Here is a 12,242-nt window from a genome sequence, read left to right as displayed (position 1 = left end):
TTACCTCTTACTCTGGCCTAATAGCTAAGGTCTTAAATCTTACTCTGGCCCAATAGTTAAAGTCTTAGACTCGTACTCTGGCCTAATGGTTTAGGCCTTAACTCTTACTCTGGCCTACTGGTTAAGGTCTTAACTCTTACTCTGGTCTACTGGTTAAGGTCTTAACTCTTACTCTGGCCTACTGGTTAAAGTCTTAACTCTTACTCTGGCCTAATGGTTAAGGTCTTAACTCTTACTCTGGCCTAATAGCTAATGTCTTAGACTCGTACTCTGGCCTAATGGTTAAGGTCTTAACTCTTACTCTGGCCTACTTGTTAAGGTCTTAACTCTTACTCTGGCCTAATAGCTAAGGTCTTAGACTCATACTCTGGCCTAATGGTTAAGGTCTTAACTCTTACTCTGGCCTAATAGTTAAGGTCTTAACTCTTACTCTGGCCTAATAGCTAAGGTCTTAGACTCGTTGTGAGAAGTTGGCCTGGCATATGCTGTTCCTAGTTATAGGGACACCTTGCACCAGTCCAATTCGACTCCTATTGATGGTAGGTTTAAGACAACCTTTAAAGAAAGCTATCCTAGTGGTAGCTGTGGAGAGCAGCCTTCAGGCTAAGTCTTGAAGGAGTGTTAAGCTTATTGTTTTACCATAATAACCTCTTGAATAACCAAATGAAAGAGTAGCCCACACAGGTATATATATAAAATATATGTATTTATTCTAGACAGAATCCCACAGTCACTTTATGTGGCTAGTGGCAAAGTTACAATTCAAACAAGCATTTCTAAACACAATAAATAGCACAGAAATCAATGGGCCCCAGGGGGGGACCAAACCATATACTAAAATAGTGGTATAAGAACCACGACAATTCTACAGGCAATGCCTAGGGCATTCAGGATCGCTGGCCCCTTAAGAATCCACCCACAGTTAAGAGGAAGGGGACCCACGGGAGGCGTGTGCAGTGCGAGAAGCTGCTGTCGGGATCGCAATGTTAGCCTATGGAGAATGTCGCGGTTGAATAATTAAGGTTTAAGGACACTTCTAACAACAGTACAAAGTTAAGGCTTGAGACTTAAGGCTTTGGAGAGCCCACCACCACGGAAGTACCGAAGTACCACTGTTACCTGCCCCAGGGAAGCCGGGTGCATAGGTCGATTCTGGTGTCGGGTCGCGGCTGATTTTCTATGGAAAAGGAGTCCAAACTGCTGCTAGCTGGAAGTGTCGCTGAAGTCGTGAAGATTGAAGTTGAAGAAAAGACAAAGATGAACCTGAAAGCAGAGGGGACAGAGTCTGGGTCACAGCACAGTGACCAGGGAGCTCACAGGAAGGAGCTCGTGGATGTCGGGTGCTTCAGGTGTGGAAGGTACAGCTGGGCTCTGCAGTCACGGGCTCCGGGAGGCTTCAAGGAAGGCCAGCTTCTGGAGGGCGACTGTCCCACGTCGGCTGAAGGTCGCTGCGGTGTTAGTGTCCCGATTGGATCCACTAAGCATTGGCAACCGCAACCCACACAAGATGAACAAAGCAGCTGCTGGTGCAGACCCACGTGGTCTGAGGGTGCTCTCCTTTGCAGGGAGCGTAGAGCAGGCCTGGAGCAACCAGGGGAACTCTTAGAAAAGAAGATTGTCCTCCGTCAGGGCCCACAAGTCGAGAGACAAGGGACCGCGGAAGGCAGCAAAATGGAGTGCGTAAAAGGGCTCCCACGGGCCACCGGAGCGGGCCAGGGAGCTGAGGGTCGACACAAATGCTGCTTGAAGGTTGGCTCAAGGATGGGCCAAAGCACAACTTCCCCACTGGTCGGGGTCGTGTGCTGGACAAGAGGTGGCCGGTGTCTCGGGGTATGCGGGGATCTCGACACCCACGTGGTCCAGGGTGCTCAGACTTGCTGGGCACACTCACAGGACGCTGGGATGCACTGGAGACCCACCTCGAGGTCGCTGGAAGGCGTCGAAGGTCGTGAGAGCAACGAAGTTCCAACCGGGTATCTTGTAGTCTTTTAGGTGCCTGCCAAGCAGGGGGATAACTCCTTTATCCCAAGGGAGATTTCTTCAGTCAGCTGGGCAGCAGCTCGTCGAAGGTCAGTTCTGTGAAGTCCTGTACGAATCTAAGGCTCTAGGGCAAAGTTATTCCCATATATCCCCAAGATTAGGGGATGGTCCAAAATAGAGCCTACCAATCAGAGTAGAGGCGGGAAAGGGTGGCTACACCCACTCCCCTTTGTGTGTTTCCCGCCTGGGCGAGGGGCAGGATGCCCCTGAACCGGTTCCAGGCGGTGTATGCAGAATTGGGGCTCTGCAGCTGCCTACGTGCAACTCTGAATGGACTTTTGGTGCACCCACCCTGTTCCAATCCACATATCCTGTCTGGGGAGGTGCTGGCACCTCCCTGCCACAGGAGCCCTATTGTCCAGATGGCGAGGCTGGGGTTTTCCCCAGCAACAGCCAGCCAGAGTCGTGTAGGTGGCGAACAGTAGCCATTTTGTGGTACATGTGCACTTTTAAATTGGTTTCCCAAATATACCGCTTTTCCCATATCACCCTCCTAGCAAGGGGGAATCGTGCCCCCATGCCCATGGCTGGACTGGGGGTATGATTCCTTCATGTTTGACACCAAACACGATATGGTTCTGTGTAGCCAGTCCCAAGTTACAGCGATGACGCAATAACTTATAATGCGGTAAGAGTATATGGTATGGCTACACTACAAACAACCCAGTAACGGTTTTACGAAGGTTGCAGGGAGGTCCTACTCATGTAGGGGTCCCCCCTCACACATACCTCAGCACCCAGCCCTGTAGGATTACCAGGGCCTGCCATAGGGGTGACCTATGAGAGTATATGTGTTGTAATTGTATGGGACATAGGGTACCTACATCCCTGTAAGGGGTGCCAGCACCACCTTACCCAGGCTACAGTAGTGGCCTGGTGGTGTCAGTTTGGGTGGCTGTCCCAGGGTGGCACAATAAGTGCTGCAGCCCTGGTAGGCCTACTGGGGGACCCATGCCCTGGGTACCTAGGGTACCATCTACAAGGGACTGGATGGGCAGGCCCAGCATCCAATTATGTTTGTACCTAGAGTACTCACAACAGTTTTAGGGAGAAAGCAGATAGGCTGGGGTCCTGGATAGCAGGATCCCAGCCAGACTAGTCAAAAACCACTTAAATACCAGGCAAAAAGTTGGGGGCAACCATTAGTCAGATTCCACTCTCCTACATAACCCCCCCCCCAAACGAAAGGAGATAAGGCTAACCTTGTCCAGATAAGCCTTTATTTCCTGAGTGGCCATATAAGGAAGAACCTGTACTAACATGGTTGCTCCCTGTGTCATGGTCCACTTGGGAAATCCTACCCCAAGGGGTTCTAGAGTTTCTCCAAAGTCTAGGGAAATTACCTGTATTGGTTTTTGGGTCAGAGGTGGGCTGGTGGGGTGTCTGAGTCTGGAAGTGAGACCCTACTTGGGTTGGTCTCAACCTCCTCAGATCACTGGCCACTATGGAAGCCTTTCTGCCCAGGACGGTGTCATATCTGGCCCTAAGGGTCAACCTCTGGCTGCCTACAGCTGGGGGTTGGATCCCTTTGGCTGGAATAGTGGAGGGCACTGGAAGGTTTGGGGCAGCTAGGCCCCAGGTTTCCCTTTGCTCAACAACATCCATTTGAGGGGTGCCTATACCTAGGGGTAAGGGGGATCCCTCAGTTTGTAGAGGAATATTCACCTGGCTGAAACTACTCTGCTGGGTGTCCCTAATCTGCTGATGAGGGGGTTCCTCTGGGCAGGGGCCCAATAAGGGTCCACTGACCTCCCTGACCTCTGCAGCCCTGGGCTGACTGAGGCAGGGTAGAGAGGGGCAGGATACCTGCTCCAGACTGGGTACCACCTTGGAAGGATCCCCTGCCATCAGAGAGGTGGGCAGGCCAAGCCTGTCCACTTCTGGGGCAGTTACTTCACAAGGGGCAGGGTCAGTTCCCTGAGAAACTGGACCTTTACCTGTAGTCTGGGGGGGGGAAGACTGCTCTTCCTCCCCTATGCTCTCTGTTTGTGTAGAGTGATCCATAGTTTCAGGCTTCACTCTTTCTATTTTCTCCTGGGGTGGAGGTGAGGCCCTCAGGGTCTCATCCACTCTCTCAGGAATTCCTACCATTTTCAAATGGGCCTTGTGGTCAACCTCAGCCCAGGCTGAGATTTCTAGATCATTCCCCAGTAGACAATCTACAGGCAAGTTTGGGGACACTGCCACTCTCTTGGGGCCAGTGACTCCTCCCCAGCTGAGATTTATCACTGCCATGGGATGATCTGTCCTGATTCCATCAATATTGGTCACCTGATAGCTAAACCCAGGTAAAAGCTGATCTAGGGGCACTAGCCTCTTGGTCACCATGGTGACACTGGCCCCTGTGTCCTTATAGGCCACAGCCTTCTGACCATTGATCATTGGTTCTTGTCTGTACCTGCCCAGAATACTGGGGCTCATGGTAAAGTTGGCAAACCCCATGCCACCATCACAGACCATAGTTGCTAATGCAGGGGACCTGGCTAGGCCAGAGTCCACTGGTGTCCCCAAAGAGAACCCAACTAAGTTTTTGGGTGCACTCCCACCACCTGGGGGATTACTACTAGTAGTAACAGGAGGTGTTGGAGCTGGTTTTGGAGGAACACTTTCTTTATTGCCATTCTTAGGACAGCTGGAGTCAGTTTTCCAGTGGCCAGGTTTCTTACACACATGGCAATATGGTTTCTTGGCATTAGAGGAAGGATTTTGGGACCCACCCCCAGCACTGGTTTGTTGGGGCCCTTCAGAGGACTTTTCTTGTTTATCATCCCCACCTTTCTCTTTGGGCTTAGTGGAATCCTTCTTCTGGTCACCAACTTGGTTCTTAGGCCTAATCCTGGTTCTGACCCATTTGTCTGCCTTCTTTCCCAATTCTTGGGGAGAGGTCAGATCAGAGTCCACCAGGTGCTGGTGTAAAAGTTGGTTCTGACAATTATTAAGAATCTGCTCCCTCATAATGAGATTATACAATCCTTGATAATCATTAACTTTACTGCCATTTAACCAACCTTCCAGTGCCTTGGTTGCACAATCCACAAAGTCTACCCAATCTTGATTCTGTGCTTTCTGGGTGTCTCTGAACTTAAGTCTGTATTGATCAGTGGTTAAGCCAAACCCATCTATTAAAGCAGCTTTCAAGATATAATAATCATCAGCATCCTCTTCTCTTACAGAGAGGAGCTTGTCTCTCCCTTTATCTGAAAAGGAGAGCCACAGGATTGCTGCCCACTGCTCTACTGGGACCCTCTGTACTCTACAGGCCCTTTCAAGAGCAGATATCCATTTGTGGATATCATCCCCATTCTGATAGGGGGGCACAATCTTGTGGAGGTTCCTATTGTCAGGGACTTTCTCTCTAACTCTAGGGGTTTCATTACTGCCACCAGGGATCTCTAGACCCCACTTTCTTGAAGCTTTCTGAAGCTCCAGGGTTTCCCTGTCTAATGCTAACTGTTCTCTTTTAAGCTCAAGCTTAGCCTGCTCAAATTTGATCAGTCTGCATTTCCTCTCATGAGAGGTTTCTCTTCTCTGAGAAGAGGCAGAGGACCCTTTGGATCCCTTAGAATGGTTGGATCCCACTGAGGGGGATCTGTTCCTTCTTGGACCCACCACTCCCCTTTTAAGGGTGGAGGGAGTGCCTCTTGGGCCATCACCTCCATGCTGTGAGTGGTTTGTTTCTTCCAGGTCAGGATTTTCATCCTCTTCCTGTTCCTCTTCAGATTCCACTCTGGGAGTGTCCTCTTCTGAGGGGTGCCCACCCACTCTGTCCGTCCCTCTGGATCCTATGGACTCCATAAAGTCTGCTATGAGCAGGATCTCCTTGAGACGTTTTGTGTTGGCACCTCTTTCTGTCTTCAGTCCCCTAAGGGTGCACATTTCCCTGAGCTCTGCAAAGGTGAAATTATCATACTTATCTACTGGGACCCTCTGGGGTCCTTCCATAGCCTTAGTGCCACCTGAAGACATGTTTAGTGTAGTGATGTATCTACCTACACTAAGTGTGGCCTACTGAACCCTCTCTTGAGTTGTAGTCAAGGTGTGCTAAACCCTCTACACACAACTCCAAGTTCAGTAGAACTTATTGTATTCTAGCTTGAATTTATATGTACCTTTGGTACCTTGTGGCTTTCACTTTAGAAATTCAATTTGTTATCTGGTAAAACAATGGCAAGCTTGAATCCAACCGCTGCACACCAATGTGAGAAGTTGGCCTGGCATATGCTGTTCCTAGTTATAGGGACACCTTGCACCAGTCCAATTCGACTCCTATTGATGGTAGGTTTAAGACAACCTTTAAAGAAAGCTATCCTAGTGGTAGCTGTGGAGAGCAGCCTTCAGGCTAAGTCTTGAAGGAGTGTTAAGCTTATTGTTTTACCATAATAACCTCTTGAATAACCAAATGAAAGAGTAGCCCACACAGGTATATATATAAAATATATGTATTTATTCTAGACAGAATCCCACAGTCACTTTATGTGGCTAGTGGCAAAGTTACAATTCAAACAAGCATTTCTAAACACAATAAATAGCACAGAAATCAATGGGCCCCAGGGGGGGACCAAACCATATACTAAAATAGTGGTATAAGAACCACGACAATTCTACAGGCAATGCCTAGGGCATTCAGGATCGCTGGCCCCTTAAGAATCCACCCACAGTTAAGAGGAAGGGGACCCACGGGAGGCGTGTGCAGTGCGAGAAGCTGCTGTCGGGATCGCAATGTTAGCCTATGGAGAATGTCGCGGTTGAATAATTAAGGTTTAAGGACACTTCTAACAACAGTACAAAGTTAAGGCTTGAGACTTAAGGCTTTGGAGAGCCCACCACCACGGAAGTACCGAAGTACCACTGTTACCTGCCCCAGGGAAGCCGGGTGCATAGGTCGATTCTGGTGTCGGGTCGCGGGCTGATTTTCTATGGAAAAGGAGTCCAAACTGCTGCTAGCTGGAAGTGTCGCTGAAGTCGTGAAGATTGAAGTTGAAGAAAAGACAAAGATGAACCTGAAAGCAGAGGGGACAGAGTCTGGGTCACAGCACAGTGACCAGGGAGCTCACAGGAAGGAGCTCGTGGATGTCGGGTGCTTCAGGTGTGGAAGGTACAGCTGGGCTCTGCAGTCACGGGCTCCGGGAGGCTTCAAGGAAGGCCAGCTTCTGGAGGGCGACTGTCCCACGTCGGCTGAAGGTCGCTGCGGTGTTAGTGTCCCGATTGGATCCACTAAGCATTGGCAACCGCAACCCACACAAGATGAACAAAGCAGCTGCTGGTGCAGACCCACGTGGTCTGAGGGTGCTCTCCTTTGCAGGGAGCGTAGAGCAGGCCTGGAGCAACCAGGGGAACTCTTAGAAAAGAAGATTGTCCTCCGTCAGGGCCCACAAGTCGAGAGACAAGGGACCGCGGAAGGCAGCAAAATGGAGTGCGTAAAAGGGCTCCCACGGGCCACCGGAGCGGGCCAGGGAGCTGAGGGTCGGCACAAATGCTGCTTGAAGGTTGGCTCAAGGATGGGCCAAAGCACAACTTCCCCACTGGTCGGGGTCGTGTGCTGGACAAGAGGTGGCCGGTGTCTCGGGGTATGCGGGGATCTCGACACCCACGTGGTCCAGGGTGCTCAGACTTGCTGGGCACACTCACAGGACACTGGGATGCACTGGAGACCCACCTCGAGGTCGCTGGAAGGCGTCGAAGGTCATGAGAGCAACGAAGTTCCAACCGGGTATCTTGTAGTCTTTTAGGTGCCTGCCAAGCAGGGGGATAACTCCTTTATCCCAAGGGAGATTTCTTCAGTCAGCTGGGCAGCAGCTCGTCGAAGGTCAGTTCTGTGAAGTCCTGTACGAATCTAAGGCTGTAGGGCAAAGTTATTCCCATATATCCCCAAGATTAGGGGATGGTCCAAAATAGAGCCTACCAATCAGAGTAGAGGCGGGAAAGGGTGGCTACACCCACTCCCCTTTGTGTGTTTCCCGCCTGGGCGAGGGGCAGGATGCCCCTGAACCGGTTCCAGGCGGTGTATGCAGAATTGGGGCTCTGCAGCTGCCTACGTGCAACTCTGAATGGACTTTTGGTGCACCCACCCTGTTCCAATCCACATATCCTGTCTGGGGAGGTGCTGGCACCTACCTGCCACAGGAGCCCTATTGTCCAGATGGCGAGGCTGGGGTTTTCCCCAGCAACAGCCAGCCAGAGTCGTGTAGGTGGCGAACAGTAGCCATTTTGTGGTACATGTGCACTTTTAAATTGGTTTCCCAAATATACCGCTTTTCCCATATCACCCTCCTAGCAAGGGGGAATCGTGCCCCCATGCCCATGGCTGGACTGGGGGTATGATTCCTTCATGTTTGACACCAAACACGATATGGTTCTGTGTAGCCAGTCCCAAGTTACAGCGATGACGCAATAACTTATAATGCGGTAAGAGTATATGGTATGGCTACACTACAAACAACCCAGTAACGGTTTTACGAAGGTTGCAGGGAGGTCCTACTCATGTAGGGGTCCCCCCTCACACATACCTCAGCACCCAGCCCTGTAGGATTACCAGGGCCTGCCATAGGGGTGACCTATGAGAGTATATGTGTTGTAATTGTATGGGACATAGGGTACCTACATCCCTGTAAGGGGTGCCAGCACCACCTTACCCAGGCTACAGTAGTGGCCTGGTGGTGTCAGTTTGGGTGGCTGTCCCAGGGTGGCACAATAAGTGCTGCAGCCCTGGTAGGCCTACTGGGGGACCCATGCCCTGGGTACCTAGGGTACCATCTACAAGGGACTGGATGGGCAGGCCCAGCATCCAATTATGTTTGTACCTAGAGTACTCAAAACAGTTTTAGGGAGAAAGCAGATAGGCTGGGGTCCTGGATAGCAGGATCCCAGCCAGACTAGTCAAAAACCACTTAAATACCAGGCAAAAAGTTGGGGGCAACCATTAGTCAGATTCCACTCTCCTACACTCGTACTCTGGCCTACTGGTTAAGGTCTTAACTCTTTCTCTGGCCTACTGGTTAAGGTCTTAAGTCTTACTCTGGCGTAATAGCTAAGGTCTTAGTCTCATACTCTGGCATAATGTTTAAGGTCTTAACTCTTACTCTGGCCTACTGGTTAGGGTCTTAACTCTTAGTCTGGCCTAATAGCTAAGGTCTTAACTCTTACTCTGGCCTAGTAGCTAAGGTCTTAGACTCGTACTCTGGCCTAATGGTTAAGGTCTTAACACTTACTCTGGCCTAATAGCTAAAGTCTTAACTCTTACTCTGTCCTAATAGCTAAGGTCTTAGACTCGTACTCTGGCCTAATGGTGAAGGTCTTAACTCTTACTCTGGCCTACTGGTTAGTGTCTTAACTCTTACTCTGGCCTAATAGTTAAGGTCTTAACTCTTACTCTGGCCTAATAGCTAAGGTCTTAGACTCGTACTCTGGCCTACTGGTTAAGGTCTTAACTCTTTCTCTGGCCTACTGGTTAAGGTCTTAAGTCTTACTCTGGCGTAATAGCTAAGGTCTTAGACTCGTACTCTGGCATAATGTTTAAGGTCTTAACTCTTACTCTGGCCTACTGGTTAGGGTCTTAACTCTTAGTCTGACCTAATAGCTAAGGTCTTAACTCTTACTCTGGCCTAGTAGCTAAGGTCTTAGACTCGTACTCTGGCCTAATGGTTAAGGTCTTAACACTTACTCTGGCCTAATAGCTAAAGTCTTAACTCTTACTCTGTCCTAATAGCTAAGGTCTTAGACTCGTACTCTGGCCTAATGGTGAAGGTCTTAACTCTTACTCTGGCCTACTGGTTAGTGTCTTAACTCTTACTCTGGCCTATTAGCTAAGGTCTTAACTCTTACTCTGGCCTAATAGCTAAGGTCTTAACTCTTACTCTGGCCTAATAGCTAAGGTCTTAGACTCGTACTCTGGCCTAATGGTTAAGGTCTTAACTCTTACTCTGGCCTAATAGCTAAGGTCTTAACTCTTACTCTAGCCTAATAGCTAAGGTCTTAGACTCGTACTCTGGCCTAATGGTTAAGGTCTTAACTCTTACTCTGGCCTACTGGTTAGTTTCTTAACTCTTACTCTGGCCTAATAGCTAAGGTCTTAACTCTTACTCTGGCCTAATAGCTAAATTCTTAGACTCGTACTCTGGCCTAATGGATAAGGTCTTAACTCTTACTCTGGCCTAATAGCTAAAGTCTTAACTCTTACTCTGGCCTAATAGCTAAGGTCTTAGACTCGTACTATGGCCTACTGGTTAAGGTCTTAACTCTTACTCTGGCCTACTGTTTAAGTTCTTAACTCTTACTCTGGCATAATAGCTAAGATCTTAGACTCGTACTCTGGCCTAATGGTTAAGGTCTTAACTCTTACTCTGGCCTAATAGCTAAGGTCTTAGACTCGTACTATGGCCTACTGGTTAAAGTCTTAACTCTTACTCTGGCCTACTGGTTAATGTCTTAACTCTTACTCTGGCCTAATAGCTAAGGTCTTAACTCTTACTCTGGCCTAATAGCTAAGGTCTTAACTCTTACTCTGGCCTAATAGCTAAGGTCTTAACTCTTACTCTGGCCTAATAGCTAAGGTCTTAGACTCGTACTGTGGCCTTTTGGTTAAGGTCTTAGCTCTTACTCTGACCTACTGGTTAAGGTCTTAACTCTTACTCTGGCCTAATAGCTAAGGTCTTAGACTCGTACTCTGGCCTAATGGTTAAGGTCTTAACTCTTACACTGGCCTAATAGCTAAGGTCTTAGACTCGTACTCTGGCCTAATGGTTAAGGTCTTAACTCTTACTCTGGCCTTCTGGTTAAGGTCTTAACTCTTACTCTGGCCTAATAGCTAAGGTCTTAACTCTTACTCTGGCCTAATAGCTAAGGTCTTAACTCTTACTCTGGCCTAATAGCTAAGGTCTTAGACTCGTAATATGGCCTACAAGTTAAGGTCTTAACTCTTACTCTGGCCTACTGGTTAAGTTCTTAACTCTTACTCTGGCCTAATAGCTAAGGGGTTAGACTCGTACTCTGGCCTAATGGTTAAGGTCTTACCTCTTACTCTGGCCTAATAGCTAAGGTCTTAAATCTTACTCTGGACCAATAGTTAAAGTCTTAGACTCGTACTCTGGCCTAATGGTTAAGGCCTTAACTCTTACTCTGGCCTACTGGTTAAGGTCTTAACTCTTTCTCTGGCCTACAGGTTAAGGTCTTAACTCTTACTCTGGCCTAATAGCTAAGGTCTTAGACTCGTACTCTGGCCTAATAGCTAAGGTCTTAACTCTTACTATGGCCTACTGGTTAAGGTCTTAGCTCTTACTCTGGCCTAATGGTTAAGGTCTTAACTCTTACTCTGGCCTAATAGCTAAGGTCTTAACTCTTACTCTGGCCTAATAGCTAAGGTCTTAGACTCATACTCTGGCCTAATGGTCAAGGTCTTAACTCTTACTCTGGCCTACTGGTTATGGTCTAAACTCTTACTCTGGCCTAATAGCTAAGGTCTTAACTCTTACTCTGGCCTAACAGCTAAGGTCTTAGACTCGTACCATGGCCTACAGGTTAAGGTCTTGACTCTTACTCTGGCCTACTGGTTAAGGTCTTAACTCTTACTCTGGCCTACTGGTTAAAGTCTTAACTCTTACTCTGGCCTAGTGGTTAAGGTCTTAACTCTTACTCTGGCCTACTTGTTAAGGTCTTAACTCTTACTCTGGCCTCATAGCTAAGGTCTTAGACTCGTACTCTGGCCTAATGGTTAAGGTCTTAACTCTTACTCTGGCCTAATAGCTAAGGTCTTAACTCTTACTCTGGCCTAATAGCTAAGGTCTTAGACTCGTACTCTGGCCTACTGGTTAAGGTCTTAACTCTTTCTCTGGCCTACTGGTTAAGGTCTTAAGTCTTACTCTGGCGTAATAGCTAAGGTCTTAGACTCGTACTCTGGCCTAATGTTTAAGGTCTTAACTCTTACTCTGGCCTACTGGTTAGGGTCTTAACTCTTAGTCTGGCCTAATAGCTAAGGTCTTAACTCTTACACTGGCCTAGTAGCTAAGGTCTTAGACTCGTACTCTGGCCTAATGGTTAAGGTCTTAACTCTTACTCTGGCCTAATTGCTAAAGTCTTAACTCTTACTCTGGCCTAATAGCTAAGGTCTTAGACTCGTACTATGGCCTACTGGTTAAGGTCTTAACTCTTACTCTGGCCTACTGGTTAAGTTCTTAACTCTTACTCTGGCCTAATAGCTATGGTCTTAG

This window comes from Triturus cristatus, chromosome 10, assembly GCF_964204655.1.
Source record: "Triturus cristatus chromosome 10, aTriCri1.1, whole genome shotgun sequence".
Classification (NCBI taxonomy): Eukaryota; Metazoa; Chordata; class Amphibia; order Caudata; family Salamandridae; genus Triturus; species Triturus cristatus.
The sequence above is the reverse complement of the archived record's forward strand: the minus strand, read 5'-3'. Positions refer to the sequence as shown.